Source organism: Orcinus orca, chromosome 14 (genome assembly GCF_937001465.1).
Source record: "Orcinus orca chromosome 14, mOrcOrc1.1, whole genome shotgun sequence".
Taxonomy (NCBI): Eukaryota; Metazoa; Chordata; class Mammalia; order Artiodactyla; family Delphinidae; genus Orcinus; species Orcinus orca.
The window spans coordinates 65,842,878-65,868,372 of record NC_064572.1 but is presented as its reverse complement, the minus strand read 5'-3'; the positions used below and the strand labels follow the sequence as shown (position 1 = coordinate 65,868,372).

Below are 25,495 nucleotides of genomic sequence, written 5' to 3'. Positions count from 1 at the left end.
TCTCCTCATCCCTAGCTGCTTCTGCTCAAATGAATCATAAGCATTTCACAGTGTAATGACAAGTCTTAACATATTCAGATCTTAGGAAATTAAAAAAAAAAACTGTACAGACATACTTCTCTTATAAGTGGTATTCAAATTCCAGTTTAAAAATCTAGATGCCATAACATCTTTTCAACTTCAAGGATTTGAATAATCCATATCAAATTTATTTCATTCAGACATTAACTAGCCACAGCATTCAGGCAACTAAGCCTGTGAGGTTGATAGAAGCCTTTGTGCTAATATGGCTCCATAGTTGTATGTATTATATTTCTTCTCTCTTTGCTACATAAGACATATGTTGGATGTGATCATTTTGAGCACTGGCTCAAAATTACTTGTCCTGTGATTAACCAGCTCTGTGCACAAGTCACTACTCTACACCCTGAGGATTACACATGAGTTTCACTTTTAACAGAGGTGTCTTCAAGGAGTTGAAACAATTCAGAACGACCCAGAAAACAGGATAACTGCTAAGGTAAAATTTTTGTAGTAGTTTGCCCTTTCAGAATGATCGTATGGTCTCTAAGAGCCCTGGCAACTATAAAATTCTGTTTTCATGGTGCCCCTAACTCTAGTTGCCTTATCTACTAGTAACTGTGCCCATTTTTCTGACACAATTTTGACTGAAGAGTAATAACTGTAGTTAGGAATTTCAAAAAGAAGGGCATGTCTGCTGAAATTCATGGAGAATCCCGTTTCCACTGAAAACTATTCTTGGGATAACCCTTACAAAATTTACCTAGTGAGATGTCACACTGTCACATGTGCTGGGGGGAGGGAGGGATATTTTCAGAGTAAAGTCAGTGGCTATCTTCCAAAAGAAATTTTTAGATTTTTCCTGTAAAGAAATAACTTTCCAAGCCCTTGTTACCATCTTGTACTTCTTCCTCTTCCCCTTCTAATCTTTTAGAACCTAGTGCCTCACCGAGGTTTTTAACGAAAACTTTGTTACTGCAAATTCCTGTTTCACGAGGCTGTCACAGCAATTACAAACCACAGTTTGTGGCTTATTACAGTAAATCATTAACACTATCATGGGATACTGCCTAGTTGTCTGGGTGATCACAGTTTTTTTTTCTATTTCCGTGGCTTGTATTTTACGTTGCTGCAGGAAGAAATTAACCAATATATATTTCTATTTACATGCATATATATTCTCGAGTTTTTAAATCCATGTGAACTTCATAAAATGGCATTTCTCACAAAAACGAACAAATTATGTGTAATTGAGGGTTCAGCTGTGTGAATATATAGAGTTGAGTCTTTAAATACCTATTTAGAATTGCTACCTTTCATTCACTCCTCCATTCAATAGATAGTCTCAATTTGCTACTATACGCCAGGCATATATTCTAGGAACTTATATTCTAGATGGTTAAGTGGGATTTAGACAAACAATAAAGGAGAGATATTATCTTCTAACACAGTGATTTTCAACTGGGGGTGATCTTGCTCGCCCCCCTCCCAGATATTTGGCAATTTTTGCAGACATTTTTGGTTGTCACAACTAGGGGAGAGGGTGCTTCTGTCATCTGGTGGGTAGAGGCCAGAGATGCTGCTAGACATCCTGCAATGCACAGGGCAGTTCCCCACCTAACCCCCAACAAGGAATTATCCAGCTGAGGTTGAGAAGCCCTGTACTAACCTTTAGTATTATAGTCCTGGATGCTGGTTACCCTTGAGGGAGTAGTGACTGGAAGAGGACAATGGGGTGGGAGCAGAGCCAGGGTGGAGGGAGGTTTCTGGGTGCTGAGTACACGGGTGCATTTATTATGCAAAATTTCTCTAAACTCTGCTCTTATGGTTTGTGCATTTTTCTATGTGTATAATTTTAACATATATCCACTACATTTTTTGAAACTCCTTCCACCAAGAGAAGTATCTATGTTCCCTCCTCATGAATCTTAGACCTGTGACTGCTTAACCAATATAATACAGCAGAAGTGACACTTGTGCCAGTTTCTAGACCCCGACTTTAAGAAATTGGCAATTTCCACTTCCTGTCATTTGGAACGCTCACTCTTGGAACCCAGCCACCATGCTCTAAGGGAGCCCAAAATAACCCACGGAGAGGCCCATGTGGAGGAAACTGTGTGGAAGGAAACAGAGGCCCCAGGCCCTCAGTCCTGGTTGAGCTCCCACCTGACAGCCAGCATCAACCTGCCAGCCAGGAGAGTGAACCATCTTGAAGTAGATCCTCCTGACTCTATTCAAACGACCCCAGCTGACACCCAGTGGAGAAGAGCCAAACCTTCCCCACTGAGCCCTGCCCAATTTGCAGATTCATGAACTAAATAAACAACTGCTGTTAATTTAAGTGACTACGTTTTAGAAAAGTTTGTTAAGCAGCAATCTATAACTGGAACAAGGTTAAGTAAATCAAAACTTTACTTTAAAAAGGAGTACTACAGCCATATATCTTTGGGAAACTCTTGGCTAAATAAAGTTTTAAAATTTCTCTTACTGCAGAACTTTTAATGGGCTAATGTGTTTTGCGTTTCTGCACAAGATCATCCACTGTTTCTCAAACATTTTTAACTGTAGAATCTGCATTTTACAGTGCCATCTTGCAAGAAAGGTGCTCAATAGACCAGACTTTAAGAAAACCAGACTAACCTTTCAGTAATTCAGTAATTGAAATTCTAACCCTTAAAATTGAAGAGTTAATATCAAGATAGTTTTAACTAGAAAATTCATATGTAATCCAGTTAATTCTGGTAATAAAGTGAAATGCCTTAAATTTGCCTAACAAAATTTTAAATTATTTTAATGGCAGTTAAAAAGCGTAGATGGCATCTCAGTAGCTATTTCAAAGTCCCTGGGGTCATAATCAAAGGCTACAGAAGTTAAAAAAAAAATAACTCTACATTCTGTTTTTGCTTGGAAAGTAATAGTAGCAATGTGTACTTCAATTTATTTTTTTTTAAGTGAAGTATAGTTGATTTACAATGTCATGTTAGTTTCAGGTGTATGTATACTTCAATTTAGGTGTTGAATGTTATAGAATGCTTTCCATGTTTCCTAAAATTCTCACCTGATCTTAAATTGAACCACACAACATACTTCTAATATACTGATACAAAGTTGTCTATTTATTTGTCCTTAAAGACAACATTGGGGACTTCCCTGGTGGCACAGTGGTTGAGAATCTGCCTGCCAATGCAGGGAACACGGGTTCGAGCCCTGGTCCGGGAAGATCCCGCATGCCGCGGAGCAACTAAGCCCGTGTGCCACAACTGCTAAGCCTGTGCTCTGGAGCCCGCGAGCCACAACTACTGAGCCCGTGTGCCACAACTACTGAAGTCCGCACGCCTAGAGCCCGTGCTCCACAACAAGAGAAGCCACTGCAATGAGAAGCCCACGCACCGCAACGAAGAGTAGCCCCTGCTCGCCGCAACTAGAAAAAGCCCGCGCGCAGCAATGAAGACCCGACACAGCCAAAAATTAATTAATTTTTAAAAAAAGAAAACATTGGACTGAAGTGGATAAATTTAAAAATTATATCCTGTCTCATGTCTAGTGGAACTCAAGTTTATTCATTATTGTCATCATCCAAAATCAAATGGAGGTTTTGTTTTGGTTTTCTTATCAAAGACCAATTCACAGTCCCCACACACATTCAGTTTCCCCATGTCTCAGCTCAGATGTATCACTTCAGCATGAGGGAACTTTGGAATAAAAACTGTAGCATCAAAGTATAGCATTGTGCCGAGTAGGATATTGACCAGCTTCACAAATACCCCTGTCATCATTCTCCTTTAGCCTTTCAGATCCTCCACTAGAACCTGACCTCTGCAGATAGAGTTCTCCGATCAGTCCTTAGTCCCCTCTTATCCTGGATCCACAGCACCTTGATTTCCATCCCCTGGCCTTATTATCAAGTCTTAGCCACCCTCATCTGTACTTGATTGCTGGAAAAGTTATTTTGTTTGAACCTTCGTGTTCAAACTGTGCTGACTCTGATCAGCTCCCTCTCAAACCAACTGAGTTAGAAATTCTGGTTTCTAGATTCCTCTCTGGCTTGGGGAAAGACACTTGTTTGGCTTTTGTGCCAAAGCACACCATCAAAGGGGTCTGGGAAGGCTGAAATCCAGCACACATTTCATTAATCAGGCTGAGAGCCTGTGAGTCTGTCAGCCCAAAGGGACATCTTTTCTGGTTTCAACAAAGGTGATTCATAACGTGGTGGTATCACTGGCCTCTAACATAGACCTCAGTGTCATCACTGAAACCTCTGGGGTCTTCTCTTTCCATCTTTTCTATTGTCTTAGGCTCTGTGCTATCCCATGGCATTTCAGAAAGGTCTTTTAAATATGAGACGTTCGACAGGGTGAACTCTAAAGAATTTTGTGTCCTCAAGTTTTATGACTATATTCTATTCTTCCTGTCTCCCCCCTTCTTATGGACTTAGTGCCCTATCCCTCCACCTGAGAAGCTGTCACCTACCCACTGCTGCAGCAGAAGTTTCGGTTCTTCCAAACCCACCCCAAGTTATCCCTTTTTCCAACAGCCTCCCATATAGATGTGCAGACATCCAATTAAATTGTAAAGGTAAATCTTATTGACTTCTATTACAACGTTTAAAATCATTGAAAACTATGGTTACTTTTTAATGAGTTTTTTTTTTCAGAGAAAACCTAAAATAATTGTAACATGTTGTATTCCTTACCGAGGGCAGGTGAATATGGATGTCCCTGCTCAGAGAGCAAATTCACCCTTGCTTTACCTTTTAGTTCTATTCAGGCCCTTTACAGATGGATGATACCCACCTACACTGGCGAGAGTGGATCTTCTTTACTCAGTCTACCAACTCAAATGCTAATCTCTTCTGAAACACCCCTACATACATATACCCAGAAATGATGTTTTACCAGCTTTCTGGGCATCCCTTAGCCCAGTCAAGTTGACGCATAAAATCAACCATCACACCATACAACGGAACACTACTTAGCAACAAAAAGGGATGAACTATTAGATGTGCACAGTAACATGGATGAATCTCAAAAACCGTGTTGAGTGAAAGAAGCCAGACAAAAAGGAGTACCTGGAAACTAAAAGGCAAACTAAACTACAGTGATAAAAATCATGCCAATGGTTGTTGGGAAAGAAGAGGGAGAGGACTTAGTGGCACATGGAAACTTGGGGGGGGGGTGATAAATGTGTTCATAATTTTGATTATGGTGATGGATTTATGTCGAAACTTACCAAATTATACACTTTATTTTCTTTTTATTTTTAATTAATTAATTAATTTTTATTTTTGGCTGTGTTGGGTCTTCGTTGCGGTGCACGGGCTTCTCATTGTGGTGTCTTCTCTTGTTGCAGAGCATGGGCACTAGGCATGTGGGCTTTAGTAGTTGTGGCTCGTGGACTATCGTATACAGGCTCAGTAGTTGTGGCACACGGGCTTAGTTGTTCCACGGCATGTGGGATCTTCCCAGACCAGGGATCGAAACTGTGTTCCCTGCATTGGCAAGCAGATTCTTATCCACCGCGCCACCAGGGAAGCCCAAATTGTACACTTTAAATACATGCTATTTGCTGTGTTAATTATACCTCAATGAAACTGAAAAATACATTTTAATGATGTTATCAATTCAATTAATAATTATAATCAATTATTGTGACCTTGTATCTTATTCAAAGGCAATTCATAGGCTTCTCCTTAGTAATGGTAATAATAAATCCAGGTTTATATTACAGATATGCAGCTAACTTAAGTTTACAGTCAGGGTCCCTAAGCAAAACATTAAGAAATGGTCCTTTGATAACTTTGTTTATTGAAAATTTATTTTCATAGGAAAGAAAAATGGTATTATGCAGGGGTGACCTGAGTGGGCTTTGGCCCCCCCAACATCTCTGTTGGCAATGACTCCCTCCATTCTTTGAGATGGACCAATATTATAGATATAGTTTTTCTCAATGTTATGTAAATGGTTAGAGGTAAATCCAAACCAATAAGCTTCCAGACATACAAGTCTGGCCACCACTGGGAGAGATCTCCCCTTTAAGTGACTCTTCCTACAATGTGGAAGCCACTTTGGTGGTTTTTATGCCTTTGATTAGCACCAATAATTATACTGAGATTTGTAGAACATTTTGTTTCTGATTGGTATTCACTAAATTTCTCAAAATGTAGGCTTCCAGTGGAAAACTGTAAGTTCTTTGCTCCCCTTGAACCTTTCTGCCTCATGCAGGAAACCATCTTAATTCCATTCCACAGCTTTGCCTTTCAAATGTTTGCTGGTTCACATAACAACAAGGATTAGGGAATTATTAAAGGATAAAGACTGCTTTGACGCCAGTGTTATTGCCATCCAACCCCAGAACCGATCTTGCTAAACCCACAAACTCAGAAGCACAAGCTCTCTTCCAGAGCTTTCCTTTGTCTTCCTCTCAAGCCACATGATTTACTTTCCCAAAGGGAGGTTATGTTCCATTATGTTTTGATAGCATCCAGATTCTCCAGATCAACTCATTTACAAGGTGGTACACTCCTGTAAACCAGGCCAACTTAATTATTTTCCAATTACTCACCCCTTGATTAAACTGGCAAAACAAGCTAGCTTGATTTTTAATATAAAAGCACTGTAATGCACTGATGTGCTTCTTCAGCCTCAATAAAACATCATTTTTATTAAAGAATGAGGGTTTCTGTGTAGTCAAAGTGTTACTTATATATGTACTGCACAGAAGGAAAAATTCAGTATTCCCTTAATTCCCAAGAGCAGGTAGCAAATTCGCCAGAGGATTTAAAACCACTGCAATAAGAGTCAAACAATGAGTGGGTGGAAGTAGGGTTTAAAAAAAGAAAAAGTGATGTTTCTGATAGAGAAGACGTTTCATCTTTTACAATTTGCTTAATATGAGAAGTTAAGAGCTCAAGAAGACCAGCAATTAAATGGTGTTGGTCGATATTTTAATATGAGGAGGCAATGTTTGAGGATCAAAAGCCAAAAGCCAGCGCTGTTCTTAGCTGTATCAGCTGTCTTTTTTTTTTTTTTTTTTTTTTGGCTGTGTTGGGTGTTCGTTGCTATGCACGGGCTTTCTTTAGTTGTAGTGAGCGCGGGGCTACTCTTCGTTGTGGTGCACGGGCTTCTCATTGCAGTGGCTTCTCTTTTTGCAGAGCACAGGCTCTATGTGCGCAGGCTTCAGTAGTTGTGACACACAGGCTCAGTAGTTGTGGCTCACGGGCTCCAGAGCACAGGCTCAGTAGTTGTGGCGCCTGGGCTTAGTTGCTCCGCGGCGTGTGGGATCTTCCTGGACCAGGGCTCGAACCCGGGATCCTGCATTGGCAGGGGGATTCTTAACCACTGTGCCACCAGGAAAGCCCTCAGCTGTCTTTTGAAGGGCTAACCATGTGGGGTTCTCCTGACAAATTTACAATGCTATTGAGCCTGCAGGAAAATGGGCTCTGCAACAGAAGTGGTGTTAAACAGGCCACCCAGTTACCTCTTCAGAACTGAAGGACTTACTCCTTTTGGGCGATGGGAGACCAGAACTGACTCAGCTCAATAGTCTCCTCCCCTGAGTTCACATCTTCCTGTGACAGCCTCACGCATTGTACATCAAGGTCTGGCCCTCTCACCCCGATGCAGGACAGCTCTGAAGAGCCATCCCAGCTCCAGAGATCCCAATAGGCTTAGCTGAGGCCATTGTTGAGACTACTTCACAGCCCACCTTCTTCCTGCCCAATCCTGCTTCCTTCCCTTCCTTCCACAGGTGTTGAACCCAAGCATGCTCAAGTAATAAACTTGCAGCACAGTTATCTCTGTCTCAGAGCTGGGTTCCCTCAAATCCCCTGTTATTCCCAGCTGTAGTGAGATATAATTGACATACTGTGTAAATTTGAGGTATACAACGTATTGATTCGTTACATTTATATATTGCAAAATGATTACCATCATAGCATTAGCTAACACTTCCATCATGTGACATAATTACCATTTCCTTGTTTGTGGTGAGAACATTTAAGATCTACTCTCTTAGCAAGTTTCAAGTATATAATAGAGTATTATTAACTATAATCACAATGCTGTACGTTGTCCTCAGAACTTATTCATCCTATAGCTGAAAGTGTGCACACTTTGACCAATATCTCCCATTTCCCCACACACCCCAACCCCTGGTAACAACCATTCTAGTCTCTTTTTCTGTGAGTTCAGCTTTTCTAGATTCCACTTGTAAGTGATATCATACAGTATTTATCTTTCTCTGATTTATTTCACTTAGCCTAGTACCCTCAAGGTCTATCCACAAACGGCAGAATGTCTTTTCTCATAGCTGAATAATATCCCATTGTGTGTATGTAAGTATGTGTATATGTATCTCATCTTCTTTATCCGTTCATCCAATTATGGACACCTAGATTGTTTCCATATCTTGACTGTTGTAAATAATGCTGCGATGAACATGGGATCCCAAACCCTTCCTGTTTGTTTTCATCTTATTTTTTAAAAAAATAGTTAAACAACAAAACAGGTTATAAAATGGAAGATTAAAATCATACCCCTACTCTCCTAGCTTCCCAGAAGGAACCACTGTTAACTATTGCTTGTATATCCTTCCAGAAATGTCCCATAAATCCATAACCCTATACACATGTATGTCCCTTTTTTGCACAAATGAGAGCATAATATCTAAAATGTTGTGCAGTCTGATTGGTTTCATTTAGATATATTCTGTATATCTTTTCATATAAGTACATACAGATTTCCTCCTAGTGGCTCCACATTATACCATTATATAGATACACCATAATTTTTTAATCAGACTTTCCTACACAAATATGTAGGTGGTTTTTTGGTTTTTCTTTTCACAAATAATATTGCAAGGAGCATCCTGTAATGTTACCTTTGCCTATTTGTGTAGTATATCTAAAGCATAGATTCATAGAAGTAGATTTCTTAGATCAAATGCTGTGAGAATTAAAAAAAAAATTAAGATATTGCTAAATTGTTTCCCTAAAAGGCAGTCCCAATTTAAATTCCAAAAATTCCCAAAATCAATGCAAGAGAATGCCTCTTTCCCTTGTACTCTCACCAGTTGTGAGCTTAACAAAAAGGTTTTCATCTTTGCCAATAATAATAGGTGGGAAATATTACTTCACACCCCTGCAAACCTATAGAATGCCTTTGTTTAAATTTTTTAAAGGTGTCCCCTCTGGGTGAATGAATTTTAAAAGTTCCCTCCCCACTCCCAACTTTCTAGCTGGACACAGACCATGCCAGAATGTGTAATTTTCCATTCAGAACTCCATTTCCACACTGCTCTTCCCCTGGCCAGTCACCTTTGCACATTGCCCAAGCTGAACAACTCCACATGGCAGCCCTGGAACCTCACTGTTTGAAATTGCATTTCTTTAACTATGCATTACGTCCATACAACCCTTGGTACTTTTCTTGGTCATTTGTTTTTTCATTTTTCTTTATGGAGAAAACTGTTCTAAGTAGCTCAAAACCCATCAAGGTGATATTTTCATGAATCTGTACAATACCCCAACAGAATAGATGAATTGTAAATAATGATATCATTTGGTACCTTATTTACTGTATTGAAACAAGCTGACTTTATTTTCATTTTGTTTATTTATTTTTAAAGTTTTGGCCTCACCACATGGCATGAGGGATCTTAGTTCCCCAAGCAGGTGTTGAACCTGTGCCCCCTTCCATGGGAGCACAGAGTCTTAACCACTGGACCACCAGGGAAGTCCCAAGTTGTATTTAAATTTAGTGATTCTGGGCCATTAGCTCATCTGCCTCAACTAAAATTGTATATCCAAATGTATGAAGCAATTCCTAGACCCTTGTCCTCTTTTAAGAGCACTAGAAAAAATGATAATACTAATAGATATCATTAATCAAGTGTCTGGTATGAGCTGAGCAGATTAGAAGGCAGTATAGCTTAGAGGCTTCACACCCTCCCAGCTGTGCCTAACCTGTGACACAGACTCTAAGATCTCATTGACTCTACTCTGGCCACTGTACACCTTAGATAATTTACCTAATCTCTCTGAAAACACCCCTCCCCTCTAAAACGGGGATAATAATAGTAATAATAGTACCATCCTGATGTTCGAAAACACTTAATATGATACCTAGTAATTGCTCAAAAATTGTGATCTATTTTGACTGGACGTCTTACATACATTATGTGACTCCTGATTTCAACCAAAAAACTTCAATAAGCCCCTATTGCCAGCACAATAATATTGTTTTTGAAACTGTGTTCTCTGGGACTGTAGAGGAACACTGGGGCTGCCATAGGGAAAAGGACTGAGAGAGAATAGTTCCATTCTTATCTGTCTATTATACTGTTCCAAAGAAAGCTTAATATGAAAAAAAAGTTTCTTTTTTTTTTTTAAAGTGGAAATTTCTCTGAACCATACAGGGGAAATCTTGGCTTTCAAGGTCTTCCAACAGTTTGGCCTCAACCTACTTTTCCGGACTTACCTTCCTTGATACTCAGCCACAAACTTATCATCCTATCCACTACAATGGTGTATTTGCTACCGGCACACTAGATTACTCATTCCTTAGAAATGGGTCCACTGTCATTTATCTCAATATTTTCGGAGACTAGCAGAGTGTCTGACACCAGCAGGCGTTCAGAAAATATTTGTTTCATTTATTTCAGTAAATGAACCCTCCACTTTAGTTAAATTTGTCTCCTGGATACCTCTCAAATGTGTCTTGTATCTCCTTCCTGCCCTTTGTTCATGAATATTCCCTTGTCCGGATGACCCTTCACCATCTCACCTCCACCAAATTCTTAATTCAATCTTTAAGGCTAAAATCAAATTGAGTGTTTCCTATAAACTCAATCCTGACCCTTCTAATTGGAAGGCCTTCTTCCCCTAAACTCATATGGTTTATGAGTTGTCCGTAATTCACTCAGTGATTTAGCACGGATTACTTTCTATTGACGTTATCTGCATGTCTTATCTTCCTGTCCTGGAGAGCAGTGACCATGTCTTAAAGTCATCTGCTTTCTTTTATTGCTTAGCCCAGTCTCAATGTGCTCAATAAACATTTAAGAAGCAGATTAACAAAGGAATGAATGTTTTGTCCCTTGATATCCCAGCCAGGGTAGCCCCAGAAAATGGGGGACACACAATAGGTAAATAAGAGTGAGACAATGCTTCTCAAAAGTTTCAAACAGGGACTCCCGGAAATGAGCACTCTTGCCCCTGGGGTAGGTGATCGAGGAAATCCTCAATTCCATATCCACCAAGGGACAGCTGTATAGATTTACAACAGTGTAAGGTTAAGTTCAGATAACAAAGCAAAGATAAAAAGAAGACTTTTTAAACTCTCTACAACTGTACAATAAATTAATATGTTTGGAGAGCAATCCCTTCTTTCTGCAGCATCCCCTGTGAAGTTGAAGCTGTTTGGGCAGCCTAGGCATTTATGAAGTACAGTGTTTCAGATATCCATGGCTGTGTAACAAACCAACCCAACACATGGTAATTTAAAATATCAATGTTATATTATGTCTCACAATCTTGTGTATTGAATCTCTAGGCATCTACTTTTCAGGCTCAGCTGGGGTCACTTATGTGGCTGTAGTCATCTGACCACTTGCCTGGAGCTGGAGGGTCCAAGATGCTCTCACTTACATGTCTGGCAGCTGGTGCTGGCTGTCTTTCGGGACCCAAAAGCTATCCTTCAGGTATGCTAAACTGGGCTTCCACACAGCATGAAGCATCTCAGGATTGCAAGATGGCAAAAGAAGAAGCTGCAAGGTCTCTTTATTTATTTATTTTTGGCTGTATTGAATCTTTGTGGCTGCACACGGGCTTTCTCTAGTTGCGACAAGCAGGGCAACTCTTCATTGCGGTTCACGGGCTTCTCATTGTAGTGGCTTCTCTTGTTGTGGAGCATGGGCTCTAGATGCATGGGCTTCAGTAGTTGTGGCGCACAGGCTCAGTAATTGTGGCTCACGGTCTCTAGAGCGCAGGCTCAGTAGTTGTGGCACACGGGCTTAGTTGCTCCATGGCATGTGGGATCTTCCTGAACCAGGGCTCGAACCCATGTCTCCTGCATTGGCAGGCGGATTCTTAACCACTGTGCTAACAGGGAAGTCCAGAAGCTGCAAGGTCTCTTAAGGTCTAGGTCCTGAAATTCACATAGCATCACTTCTGTCACATTCTATTAGTCAAAGCAAGTCACAAAGCCAGCCCAGTTTCAAGTGGTGGAAAATTAGACTCTGTTTGTTGATGGGAGGAGTGGCAAAGTCACATTTCAAAGGGCCGTGGACACTGGGAGCTGGGATTCATTGGGGACCATTATCATGACCTAACACAGGCAGCTCCAGACATTCATTTATATGCCCCATGATTCTGCTGAGTGAGAACCACCCGACTACTTTTGTCAAGGGACACTGACTTCTTACTGAAGAAAAAAGTCACGCAGTGATTAAGAATCCACCTGCCAATGAAGCGGACACAGGTTCGATCCCTGGTCCAGGAAGATCCCACATGCCACGGAGCAACTAAGTCTGTGTGCCACAACTACTGAGCCTGCACGCCACAACTACTGAAGCTCGTGCACCTAGAGCCTGTGCTCCGCGACAAGAGAAACCAAGACAATGAAAAGACCACACACTGCAATGAAGAGCAGCCCCCGCTCACTGCAACTAGAGAAAGCTCATGCACAGCAACAAAGACCCAAAGCAGCCAAAAAGAAAAATAAATAAAATAAAACAAATTTATTTTTAAAAAAAGTAATATAGACTCATGGGAGAAAATTTAGAAATACTGTCAAAGCAAAGGAAAGAAAAAAGCAATCACCTATAATACCACCACCCCAAAATAACCATTGTTAAGATTTAGGTTTACATCCATCCAACCTTTGTTCTAAAATATGGGTAATAATACATAGTCTACATAAACTATATATTATTGTACACATTCTTACCAGGTGCTGTGCTATGTACTTTGCATAGATTATCTTATTTAACACTCACCATAATCCTATGAGATAGATACTATTATCTCCATTTTTCAGAAGAGGAAATTTGAGGCCTTAGCTGACTTGCCTAATGTCATATACATACACATATTTATGTATATATATCAACCATACTGCTGTGAACTCTCTTTTTTCCTATCATATTTTATCATGAAAATTTCCTTACTTGTTAGCTTTTGTATGGGCTAAATCAAAATTGAAAAGCAGCAGTGACTTTACAATATCTGAAATCTGGTTCCTGGCCACGATTGCTTCTTGAGCCTGTCAGGTGGCTGCAGGTTAGAGCGAAATAATGATGTGTGCCCTTCTCTACAAAGTGCCAGCTCTGAAATTTTACTCTTTCATAAGAGCCTCAAGGCTTGATTTTGGCAAGGTTGGTTAGTGGAGAAAATAGCATCTGAATTTTTTTGCATGTTATGACACATTTCTTAAAAGCTCAGCAGCAGGAGTGCAAAGTTGGAACACGTTCATTTCCCCAGGAAGCCAAGAAGTGAGAAATGACAGGCATCACGGACCACAGGGAAATCACAGCTCTTTCCAGGTATAAGGTGTTTGTGGTTTGATACAAGATAATATGTTTCATTGATCACCTACCTCTCAGTAAATGAACGTGTCCTTCCAGTGCACACATCTTACATTTCTATTTTTAATCACTAAATTTTGGGCAAAAATTGACAGGGGTTTGTGATAAGTGGGAGGGAAGTGACAGGTGGAAATGTTTGGGAAGAGAAACATACAAGGTCCCTTTTTACATGAAACTACAGATTAATAACATGAGAAGAAGTGAAAATGGCAAATGTAATATGAGAAGCAATATAAACATACAAAATAAAATTATGTTCTTAACAATTACTTTGGAAATTTAATGCTTATTTGTTCTTGTATATGAGAAGATGACTTATTATGATTCACCTCAATTTCTACCTATCAGAAATAGAAGATTCAGTAAGCTTTGCTGGAAAAAAAATTTTTTTAAATTAAGCCCTTTAACCAATTATTAAAATCATGCTCACAATTCATTTCCAGCTAGCAATATAATAATAAAGATAAATTTATGAACAGAGCATTTTACTAATAAAAAGGAAAATTTTGTGTGGGCCTAATGTTGCTTTTAACTTAACAGATATCTTTTTTTTTCAACTTTTGAAGAACTGTATGAGAAAAATAAGCCAACTAAACAGAATGGAATTTCTATGTGCCGGTTGTTATGTAACCCTCCCGTGGATATTTACCTTTGTAAATACTAAACCCTCAATTTCAAACAGTATCATATGCCCAATCAAGTAGAGATTAAATGCTATTGGTTTGGTTAAATTTTAAGGCACATTGGTAAACAAGTTCTTTTTCATATGCCAACTACAATAAGTTGCAAATGGCTGACTAGAACACTGAGTTGAAAAGGGTTCTGAGTATGAGCGTTCAAGTTCAGAAGGGGTTCTGAGATAATTTAGTGGCTTCTGCCACTGGTAAGTGATACAGGGAATGGCAGCATGCATGCCCTTGTTGCCATCTCTGCTAAGATGTAGGGAAATATTACTTTACATGAAACGTTTATTATTAGTACTCTTTCTTCACAGTCATTTGACACATATTTATTGAGCACCAACTTTGTCCTAGAAAATGTTCTAGGTTCTGAGGATACAGCAGTGAGCAAAAAAATACACACACACACACTGACATTTGAATATAGTACTTTGCTATTTTCAGAGGTTTTTCTAGAAGATATCTCATTTAATCCTCACTATAGCCTAGCAAAATAGGTGAAACAGGTGGTGATATCTACATATTACAAACGAGGAGAATGAAGCATAAAAAGTTTGAATATACTTCTTTAGCTTAAGTATATTCACCAGAAAAGCATAGAGAGAAAAAACAAGAGCAAACAAATACTTAATGGTGAATCTTTAAAGGCATTTTTATCAAAATAAAGAGTAAGAGTAACCATTTCCTTTTAATACTGTACAGGAGCAATATAAGATTTGGAAAGGAAGAACCAAAGCTGTTCTTATTTACAGTCTATAGGTTATCTATAAATTCCAAAAAGTCAACATACAATTAATATTAGGGCACAAGATTTCTGGGTACAAAATCAAAATATGAAAATCAATAGAATTTCTATGCATCTTAGTACTAATCAGAAAATGTAATAGTAAAAAATCTCAGCTTTAGCTGTTTGTAGAGTTTGACAAGCTCAACCCAAAGTTTTCATTGAAATACAAAGGGTCAGCAGTACACAAGACAATAATGAAAATCAAGATAGAGGAATATTCATACTACCAGATATCAAGACCTATAAAATTGTAGCAATTAAGACAGCATAGCTTTGACCCAGGGACAGAAAAATAACCAATGAAACAGATTAAAGGACCTGTAAACAGAACCCAGCACAAATGGAAATTTGATATATGGCAAAGTTGTATTACCATCAATTGAAAAGAGAGACTAGTCAGTAAATGGTCTTGGGGGGAGTTCCCTGTTTGCCTAGTGTTTAGGATTCCAGGCTTTCAGTGCTGTGGCCCGGGTTCAATCCCTGGTCGGGGAACTAGTTCCCACAAGTCGTGTGTCTTGGCCCAAAAATAAATAAATAATAAATGGTCTTGGGACATTGGCTATTTTTATGGAAAAAAATAACATTCATACCATACTACACACACACACACACACATGCATACACACATGTATACACACATGCATACACACATGCATACAGGCTCAAAAACTTTTACAGATAGATTAAAGACTTAAAATGAGAAGTTTTTAAAACTTTCAAAAAAAAATACAGAAAAATATCTTTACGATCATGAGATAGGAAAGAATTCTTACACAAAGCAGCAGAAGAAGGAGAATAATAAATTAAACTTCTTTCTTTTTTAATTTTTATTTTATAATAAATTAAACTTCTATCTAACAAAGATACTTTAAACAAAGTAAAAAAGATAAGCTACAGATTTGGAGAAAGTATTTATAGTGAACGTAACTGACAAAAGATTAATTTCCAAAATAAAAAAGTATTCCTACAAAACACTAGGATAAGGAAACCCACCACCATCATGGGTGAAGGGACAGGCACTCACAGAACTCAGTGACAAACAAACATTTGAGAAGATGCTCAGGATCACTCATAATCAGCAAAGCACAAATTAAGGACTTCCCTGGTGGCGCAGTGGTTAAGAATCCGCCTGCCAATGCAGGGGACAAGGGTTTGTGCCCTGGTCCGGGAAGATCCCATATACCACGGAGTAACTAAGCCCGTGAGTCACAACTACTGAGCCTGCGTGCTGCAACTACTGAAGCCCACGTTCCTAGAGCCGGTGCTCCACAACAAGAGAAGCCATGCAATGAGGAGCCCGCGCACGTCAAGGAAAAGTATCCCACGCTCGCCGCAAGTAGAGAAAGCCCGCGTGCAGCAACGAAGACCAAACACAGCCAAAAAATAAACAAATAAAATAAGGAAAGAAATAGAAAAATATCCTAAAGACACACACACACAAATTAAAACAATGATTTCACACCTTCAAACTGGCAGAAAAGTTTTAAAAGCTAACAAAATTCAGTGTTGATGAAGATGTAGAGCAAGGGATATTCTCAAACACTGATCCATATAGTCATTCAGGGATACATCAGTCGTTCAGGCTGATGGAGGTTCCAGATCTTCCAATACTGCCATTTTAAAACATGCTTCCATGGTCTCTGCAGCAGGGAAGAGAGCCCAGAGAATTCATTCTTCTGTGCTTACTTTGGAACTTACACACACACACCACATCTGCTTACAGCCCATTGACACAACTAGTCTCATGGTACCAACCTGCTTGCAAAGGAGGCTGGGGGATGCAATCTTTTTGTGTGCCCAGGGAAGAGGAAAATGAAATAGGATTTGATGAACACATGGCATTCTCTCTGTCATAATTGATGAAATATTAAAATTTTGTAAAACTGGGTGGTAGGTAGATGTTAATTTTATTATTCTTTATGTTTACATTTTTCATAATTATTTAAAAGGGAGGAAAATGAAGAAAGATTAAATGATCTGTCCAAAGCTACGGTGCTAATAAGTGGTGAATTACACTAGAACTGTTCTCTCTCTAATAAAATTTTCCTCCAAGAGGCAAATCCAGGTACTCAATTCAGATTATTCATTTAAGACATATATATTGAGTTCCTATTATACTCCTGTCCTTGAAAAGGGCACATTACAAAGGCAGAAGAAACAGACACATAAATTATTGCAATACATTACAATTATCACAATGGAACATGAAAAAAAGTATGTACAGAGTACTTTTGGTCATTAAAACCTGGTAACATGATCACTGGAAACTTCTTCATGGTGGTCTTGATTCCCAGAAAACTTTTGAATGTGCACTAGCAGTGCATGAGGTCAATGTAATCTTCAATTATGAGAGCTGAACTTTTGTGGAGAGTTATTTCAGGAAATTCCTGAAGCAAAACTTCGCCATGAACTCCATCCAGTTCATACTCAACCTGTACAGACTTGCTAGGGAGGTGATGCTAAAACAATATATACAGTCTTCTTTGACCTCACATCTTCAAATAAGAAGCTCTTTGCTCTACACAAAAGTAGAGTGAAATAGTGAAAAGGAGAATTGTTCCATTTACTCGTATTGAAGGCTTATGCCTTGCTGAAGCCTCTAGGAAGACAACTCTCAAAGCATGGCACACTTGTGGAGGTCAGAGACTGAAAAAACCTAGTGTATTTTCTAGACCATCCTCCATGACCAAGTACATAGCTGCTTCTGATAATTTACCTCCTTATATTCTCATCAATGCAGTTTTAAAATATTCCCCTTATGTATACAGCTATGTTTATCAAATGAATTCCATAATCTAGTTCATTCATTTATTCAACACAAAGTTTGGAGTTGGGGATATAGTGATTAGCAAAACAGACATGGTCTCTGACTTCTTGGAGCTTATAGTCCAGTTGGGGAAAGAGACATTTATCAAACAAGTACACCAATAAGTATTCTCATATATGGACAAGACTTATGAAGACAAATAAAGAGTTCTGTGAAAGAGAATAGAGACTACTAAGGATTCTTATTTAGAATGAAGGGATTCAGGACTGCCAGTCTGGGGTAGTGACTAGTGGTAGATTAGACTAGGGAAGTGGTAGAGGAATGTTGAGACATTTGTGATATCTTTTAGTGGTTAAATTGCTAGGATTTGATGATTCATAGATATGTAGATGGAGGGAGAGGGAAGGTCCAGGATGACTCTCAGGACCAATCCTCAATATAAAAATTCCCCTCATATTCTCAGAATGCTTTTTCTCATCAAGTTTTACAAAAACACTCATATTCATCTATGTACTGTTGCATTCCTTGCATAAGCAATTTATCCTTAGATACAGATGTTTTCTTATCTGGCAGGGGGATCACTGCGACACTGGCCACATTTAAGCCTGCTGCACTCAATGCCATTCATCTTCTTTCTTTTTTCTGTCACCAAGATGATGCTAAATCCAGAGCTAAAGGCTCTCACTCCCCTACGGCTCTCTGCAGTTATTTTATACTCTTCAAGGATTTTTAATTCACATTTAATTTATTATATCACATTTACATGTATATTAACATGGTACAAGTTTTACAAGGACAAAGGGTACACAATGAAAAGTAGGTCTCCTTCCACCCTGCAGCCCAGTTGTCTACCTTCTCTCCCTCAAATCAGCCACCATTATAAATTCCTTGAGTGTCCTTCAAGAGATAAGCTTTGCATATGCAAGCAAATGTTTTGTAAATAAATGGAAGGATACTATGATGGTTAATTTTATGTGTCAACTTGACTGGGCTAAGGATGCCCCAAATAAATAAACATTATTTCTGGGTGTGTCTGTGAGGGTGTTTGTGGAAGAGGTTAGCATTTGAATCAGTAGACTGAGTAAAGAAGATCCAACCTCACCAATGCAGGTGGGCATCATCCAATCCTCTGAGGGCCTGAATAGAACAGAAAGGCTGGAAAAGGGTAAATCTTCAAAAAAAAGGTAAAGCTGGGAGAGACATCCATCTTCTCCTGCCCTCAGACTTTGGTGCTCTTTGTTCTCAGGCTTTCAGACTCCGACTGGGACTTACATCGTCAGCCCCAGATTCTACGGCCTTTGGACTTGGACTTACATCATCAGCTCCCATGGTTCTCAGGCCTCTGTTCTCAGACTGAATCACACCACTGGCTTTCCTAGTTCTCCAGCTTACAGATGGCAGATTGTGGGACTTCATGCCCTCCATAAGCCCATGAGTCAATTCCTACAATCTTCTCCTATCTATCTATCTATCTATCTATCCATCCATCCAACCATTAATCCTATTTGTTCTGTTTCTCTAAAAAGCCCTAATACAGATACTATACTCGCAGCTCTGCACCTTGCATTCTTCACTTATTATATCTTTTCATATAGGCTATTTAATGACAGTGTACAATTTAAATTGACTTGATTTGATTTAATTTGATTAATCTGTCCTTTATTGATGGACATTTATGTTGTTTCTAATTACAGGCCATTACAAACAATGCTGCAGTAAATAATCTTTACATACCTCATTTCACACATATGTAAGCTCCTCTACAGAAAAAAAATCCTGTAAGTAGAATGCAGAACCAAAAGGTATGTGCATTTGTAATTTTTATATCTATTGCCATAATTTTAAAGGATACTCCAATTTACACTTCTATCTGCAATATATTGGAGTTCCTCCTATCTCACATTCTCATTCACATATTATGTCATCAAACGCTTTGATCTTTGACAAAATGAGAAGTGTAAATATTACTGCATAATTCTAATTTGCATTTTTCTTAGAGTGAAATTGAATGTCTTTTCCTACAGCTCTAACAGTGGTAAGGTTTAACTGTGAAATTTGCACATCTGTTACTTTATGTGAAAGAAACTTTTCAAAGTTAAAATGAATAAAAAATGTTCTTTGATCAACTATGAGTAGATAGATTGTCAAATCTGGTTGTACTGTCCTTTAAATATGAAGACGCACAGATCAATTTTGATGAAGTCATTAATTTGCAGACATTAAGTTTTGAAATGTTATTACTCATTATTGAGATTGAACTAAAATTGGCATATGTTCTTTCCATTTTTTCAAAAGGAACAAGCATTCATCCATGTAACAACATGGGTGAATCTTAAATGCATATTGCAAAGTGAAAGAAGGCAGAAAGATAGTCTACATTCTGGGAAAGGCAAAACTCATTAGAGATGGAAAACTGATCAGCCGGTCATTGCTAAGGATTTGGGGAGAGAGAAGGACTGACTAGGTTAAGCATAGGGGACTTATAGGGCCATGAAACTATTCTGCATATTACTGTAGTGGTAGCTACACAACACTATCCATTTGTAGAAACCCACAGAACTTTACAGAACATGTGTGAACCTTAATAATGCAAAATTTTAAAAAAGTCAACTAGGAGGGTGGGGGAATCCTGGGATGGAACACAGCCTGTGACAAAAGAATCTAACTATATTACTAATGTGCAACATGACCTCAGTAAGGGAAATAGGGAAAAGAGATGCTGACCTACCTAACTTTGGAAATGACTGGAAACTGTAAGACTAAAGACAAAAGAAAGAGTACATCAGACTATACTCTGGTTGGTAAAGGTGTTTCTCCAGGGGGACAAGTTAACAATTCTGAAACTGCTATATATGTATGCCAGGAGTGAGCAAATAAGTAAATGGCTGGTGGATAGCCAGGTTTCCCACTATCAGTGAGAGAGGTTACAGATCAGCAAAAGGAGGAGGCTAGAATGAGCTTTGTGGTTCTGGATTAGAATGGAAGAATTAGTATGCACTCATGTTAATCTTAATGCAGATACTGATGGATAGATATAGACATAATCTGCATCCTTATATAGATATAGATTACATAACCTGTAATAATCTATATCTGAATATCTATATATGTTCTTATACACAGGTTAGTATACATGCATATATTTCTTAGCTCTCTCTGCTGAGAGGGCTTGGAAAGAGCAATACTCTAGTAGCAACAAGCACCCCTTGTGCCCAGATCTTGGTTTCTGACCCCATTCTCCAATAAAAGGAACCAGGGCTCCTTGGAGAAATGGCTGATTCTAGGACTGGGTCTGGGAATATACAAGATGAGCCTGGAGCACCTTGTAGTGCCAAAAAGTAAGGAAGTGCTCAAAAAATAAAACTATGAGGGTATATCAAAGGGATACCAGAGCTAATTGGAAGAGCTCCCAAACGCCAAAGCAGGAAAAATTGGGGCCAAAAAAAGACTGGATTTTAGTCCAAAGTATAAAATAAATACCCAAGAATCTATTTTAATATAAATAAATGATTAAATAGATAAATAAATAGATGAGAAGAGACAAATCTCCCCATATAAAAGAATGCCAAATAATCCCCCCTCCACTACCTAAGGGTGGGTTACACTTAGTGATTTGCTTCCAAAGAGCCCAGTATGAAAAGGAGAGGGAAAGGTAGCTTTACAATGAAGAAGCCTGGCAAACACTACCTTGGCCAGGTGACCAAGGTTAACATCCTCAGTAATAAATCATGTGGATAGCATGGACCTTGGATAATTATGTGCTGAAAATGGCTTAATTTCTGTGGTTTTCTTCCCCAGAACCTGTAACACCAGGATAACCGTGAGAAAAACATCAAATTAAGGAACATTCTACAAAATTCCTGACCAGTACTCCTCAAAACTGTCAAGGTCATCAAAAACAAGGGAAGTCTGAGAAACTGATATATCCCAGAGGAGCCTAGGGAGACATGGCAACTAAATATAATGTGATATCCTGGAGAAGATCCTGGAACAGAGAGAGGATATTATGAAAAAACTACAGAAATCTGAATAAAGTATGAGTTTAGTTTAAAAAGATGTATCAATATTGTTTCATTAGTTGTAACAAATGTACTACACTAATGTAAGCTGTTAATAATAGGGAAAACTAGGTGCAGGCTATGTGGGAAAGCTCTGTACTTATCTCTGCAACTTTTCTATAAATCTAACACCATTTTAAAGTAGTTTAAATATGAAAGATAAGATTGATAGGTAGATAGAGGAATGGATAGGTGGGGTAACTATCTGATAAGGCAACTATAGTAAAATATTACTGGTAAAATCTACATGCTGGGCGTATGTTATCATTAAAACTTCTTCAACTTTGCTGTATGCTGGAAAAATTCATAATAAAATGGCAAAAATACATTCATGGAATTAAAAGCAATCTTATTAACTTGTTCCTTTTTGTACTACAAGCTTTCCTTCTGCTTTCCTTTCTTATTTATTTACAGGCCTGATTATCCATACAAAATTCAAAAAAAGAAAATTTTCACTGCTGCATTTCTCTTCTGGCCATTATCACTATTCATTTCTTTCATGATTATTACTGAAAATAATTTATCAGATGGAAGGGAGTTTAAAAATTATCGCTCCTGGGTATCAAATCACTAAATATGGCACTGCTGAGTACAAGTGAGAGTGGGTTACCCATGGTATCCCCCGGCCCAGCTCTGGTTTTGGGGAAAGGCAGTGATGGAGGGAGGTCAAGGCCATGAAGGTAATTTGGCTGCGCTGTCTGTGGGGCACTGAGAGCCCAAAGGGCAGCACCTGCAGTGGCCGCGTGGGGACTGGCAGCCTTGGCAGGGGACAGCAAGGGCATCTGTAGGAGAAATCGGGCACTTTTGGCCCAGGCATTGGCTGCCTTGGCCACAGACAGAATCCCAGGGAGCTGGAACAGAGTCAGAGGAGGGAAATGGTGATGCCACCTGGTATCTGGGGGAAGAGCCAGAGAAACATGATTTTATATCAGGATCCCAATTTTATCCCTTAGTCAGGAAACATGGGTTAAAGCTTCAGCAGCACCTTTATATTTTCTATGCAAATTGCTGGAGAAAAATTGAGGAAAGCATTAATATTTTGCTGCCTTTTATAACTCATTTGGCTCCTTTTTAACAGTTCCTCCCCACCTTCCTAATTTGTATAATGATGAATTAGATATGCAACGCAGTTGTCAACTGGGGTCTCTCTGCCAATCCATTTTTGGCTCAATTTCCCTGGTTTTCTGAAAACTTCCAGGGTACTTAGGTTCTCTGTTGCCTGGGGTTTTAACTTCCATATTAGAGTCTCTGTTTTGTAGCAAAAGAATCTGAACGTGAAACTCCGCTGCCTCTTACACCCACGGTAGGAGGCACCACTTCACTGAAGACTTTAGTGGGTGATGGAGAGGGAGTTTACAAGGCAATGCAAACAACTTCAAATGCACTGGTCTGCTGGCTAGAGAGGCCCAACTGGCAGGGCTGCTGTCACCACATCCTGGACTTACTTCAAAACCCCATTCAAAGCTAGAAGCCTTCTTAGTTACCAGCAAAAGGACCAAAGCAGTATTCACGAGTGTGGAAAATGCTGACTGCAGAACCCTAAGGGCCTGCCACACATTGTGCTCCCTTCTTAGTAGTGGAAGGCATGAAATGCAAATTTGTCCTTTACTTTGGAGGGGATGTCCCAGTATAGCCCAGCCTCTACACCCCTAAAAACTTCACTGATGTACAAGAGCCCTGGATTTTTGTAGGGTTTAACTCCCACCCTCTGATGCACAAGTATCTCACCAAAGCCTTCAACTTATTGGCACTTCCCGCTCACCTAATGTGATGAATATGATATCACTGATACAGCAGACCGATGTGATATGATGTTTTCTCCAAGCTTCCAACAGTCATCCTAGCAGTGTGATGGCAACATCTCCTGGAGTCCTTGCCAGGATGAACTCCTATATCATAGGTGAATAGAAATTTCTCTTAGAAATGAGTTCTTCCTTAACCAGCTTTACGTTCTTCCCTGCCTTGATCACGTATACCCAAGATCTATATATACTCTTCCAGCTTCCGCCAATACAGCTTTTCTGAGACACAGTCTCTTTTTTTTCCCATCGCTTATGTGGTGACTTAAACCTAGTTGTTGGTTTTGGGGGTGGGGAGTGGAGGTGGCAGAGTACCTTAAGATCCTTTGAGGAAAGGAAGTATTTTTTTAAATTTTATTTATTAAACTTTAGATGATTTCAAATATTGTGTTAGTTTCAGGTGTACAGCTTCAGATTCTTTTCCATTATAGGTTGTTACAAGATACTGAATATAGTTCCATGTGCTATATAGTAAATTTTTATTGTTTATCTATTTTATATAAAGTGGTGTGTATCTATAGGAAGTGTTTTCTTTGAAGGCAAAAATCTCTGTATAAACTTCAAAAGTGAAGAGTGCTTTTAACCTGGAGAGTAGGTCCCTTCTATAGCCCAAAGGATTCCGAGGAAATCTGGAGAGATTTACAAGGACATCGACCCACAGGTCCTCATTCCTTATCTCAGGATCTCATTCTTTCTCAATTAAGGCCATGATTTTGACATAGCCGACTTGTTAGGATTGAGAATTCTGTCTTCACTGGAGCTCTGCTACCTTATGATTTAAGTTCTGGGCCTAAACCTCAGGAGGTTCAGCCTCTCAAATTGGTCATTAATCACTGTCAGCCTTTCTTGTCTCTCCCCGATACATAGATAGTGGCCAGTAACACTCATTCCGTTGTCCTTAAATTACTACTCTCCCTGAACCTCTGGGTGCCCAGAATGCTGCACCCTCCAGTACATTCCCTTCCGCTGGCATCCCGCCCCAGTTTGCTGCTGGTGAAAGTTTTACAATTGCACTGCTACTCTGTCAGGGCCTCCACCTACCACTAGTGAGGGGTTTTCATTACCAGCTAGTCAGCAGGTAACCCAGCTCCAAAATCTTATTCCAGAATCTCTTCTCTAGGACCACCCCAATTCTGTGCCAGCTATTGGAGGGCAGATTTCTCCAGACTCTTGAACTCTGAGATTTGCCTGTAGGGGTATATTAGGGAGTGCCCTCAGGAGCTGCCTCTGCGAGGGAGCGAGGGAAGCAGGATTGGGTAGTGGGAGAAGTTGAATTGCAAGGCAGTTGTAACAGAGGCCTCAGCTGTCCCCACGGGGAGCTCTAGGGCTGGGACGGCCAATCAAGAGACATCCTGAATTGAGGACTGGGCTACATCAATGGCTTACAGCTCCTGGAGGCAGGGCATAATTTGGAGTGAGGCAGTTGCCTGAGTAGGGTCTCAACTGTGAGCTGACACTACCAGCAGCTGGTGAAAAGAGTGTCTTGGTCCTGAAGTGGGGATCTGGGTGGTTTACCGAGACATTCACTACAGGTAGGGTGGCCGGGGCAACCAGGACTGAGGGACAGCACAAGACATATGAATATCAGTGCTGAAACTGGAACAGTCCCAAGCCCTTAAAATACTAAAGGGAGCTGCAAATTTGCCAACTACTACTTCTCATAACAATGAATAAGTATTAGTACAATATAAATTAGTAGTTAAGATGCTGGGCTATTGGATGAATATTCAAGGGGGAACTTTTACTACAAAAGGCAAATAGAATATTTGTGACAGTGTTTGACTTGTAAACTTTAGTGGGTG

At 39.4% G+C, this 25,495-nt stretch overlaps 1 long non-coding RNA gene across 1 annotated transcript; it reads left to right on the top strand.

Annotated features, from left to right (window-relative positions):
• The first annotated feature begins 442 nt into the window (after positions 1 to 442).
• On the top strand, positions 443 to 22,222 carry LOC117199929 (uncharacterized). Its single transcript, XR_004481308.1, has 3 exons — positions 443 to 520; positions 19,531 to 19,638; positions 21,635 to 22,222. It is a non-coding gene; the product is annotated as an uncharacterized LOC117199929 (long non-coding RNA).
• Positions 22,223 to 25,495: the final 3,273 nt, after the last annotated feature.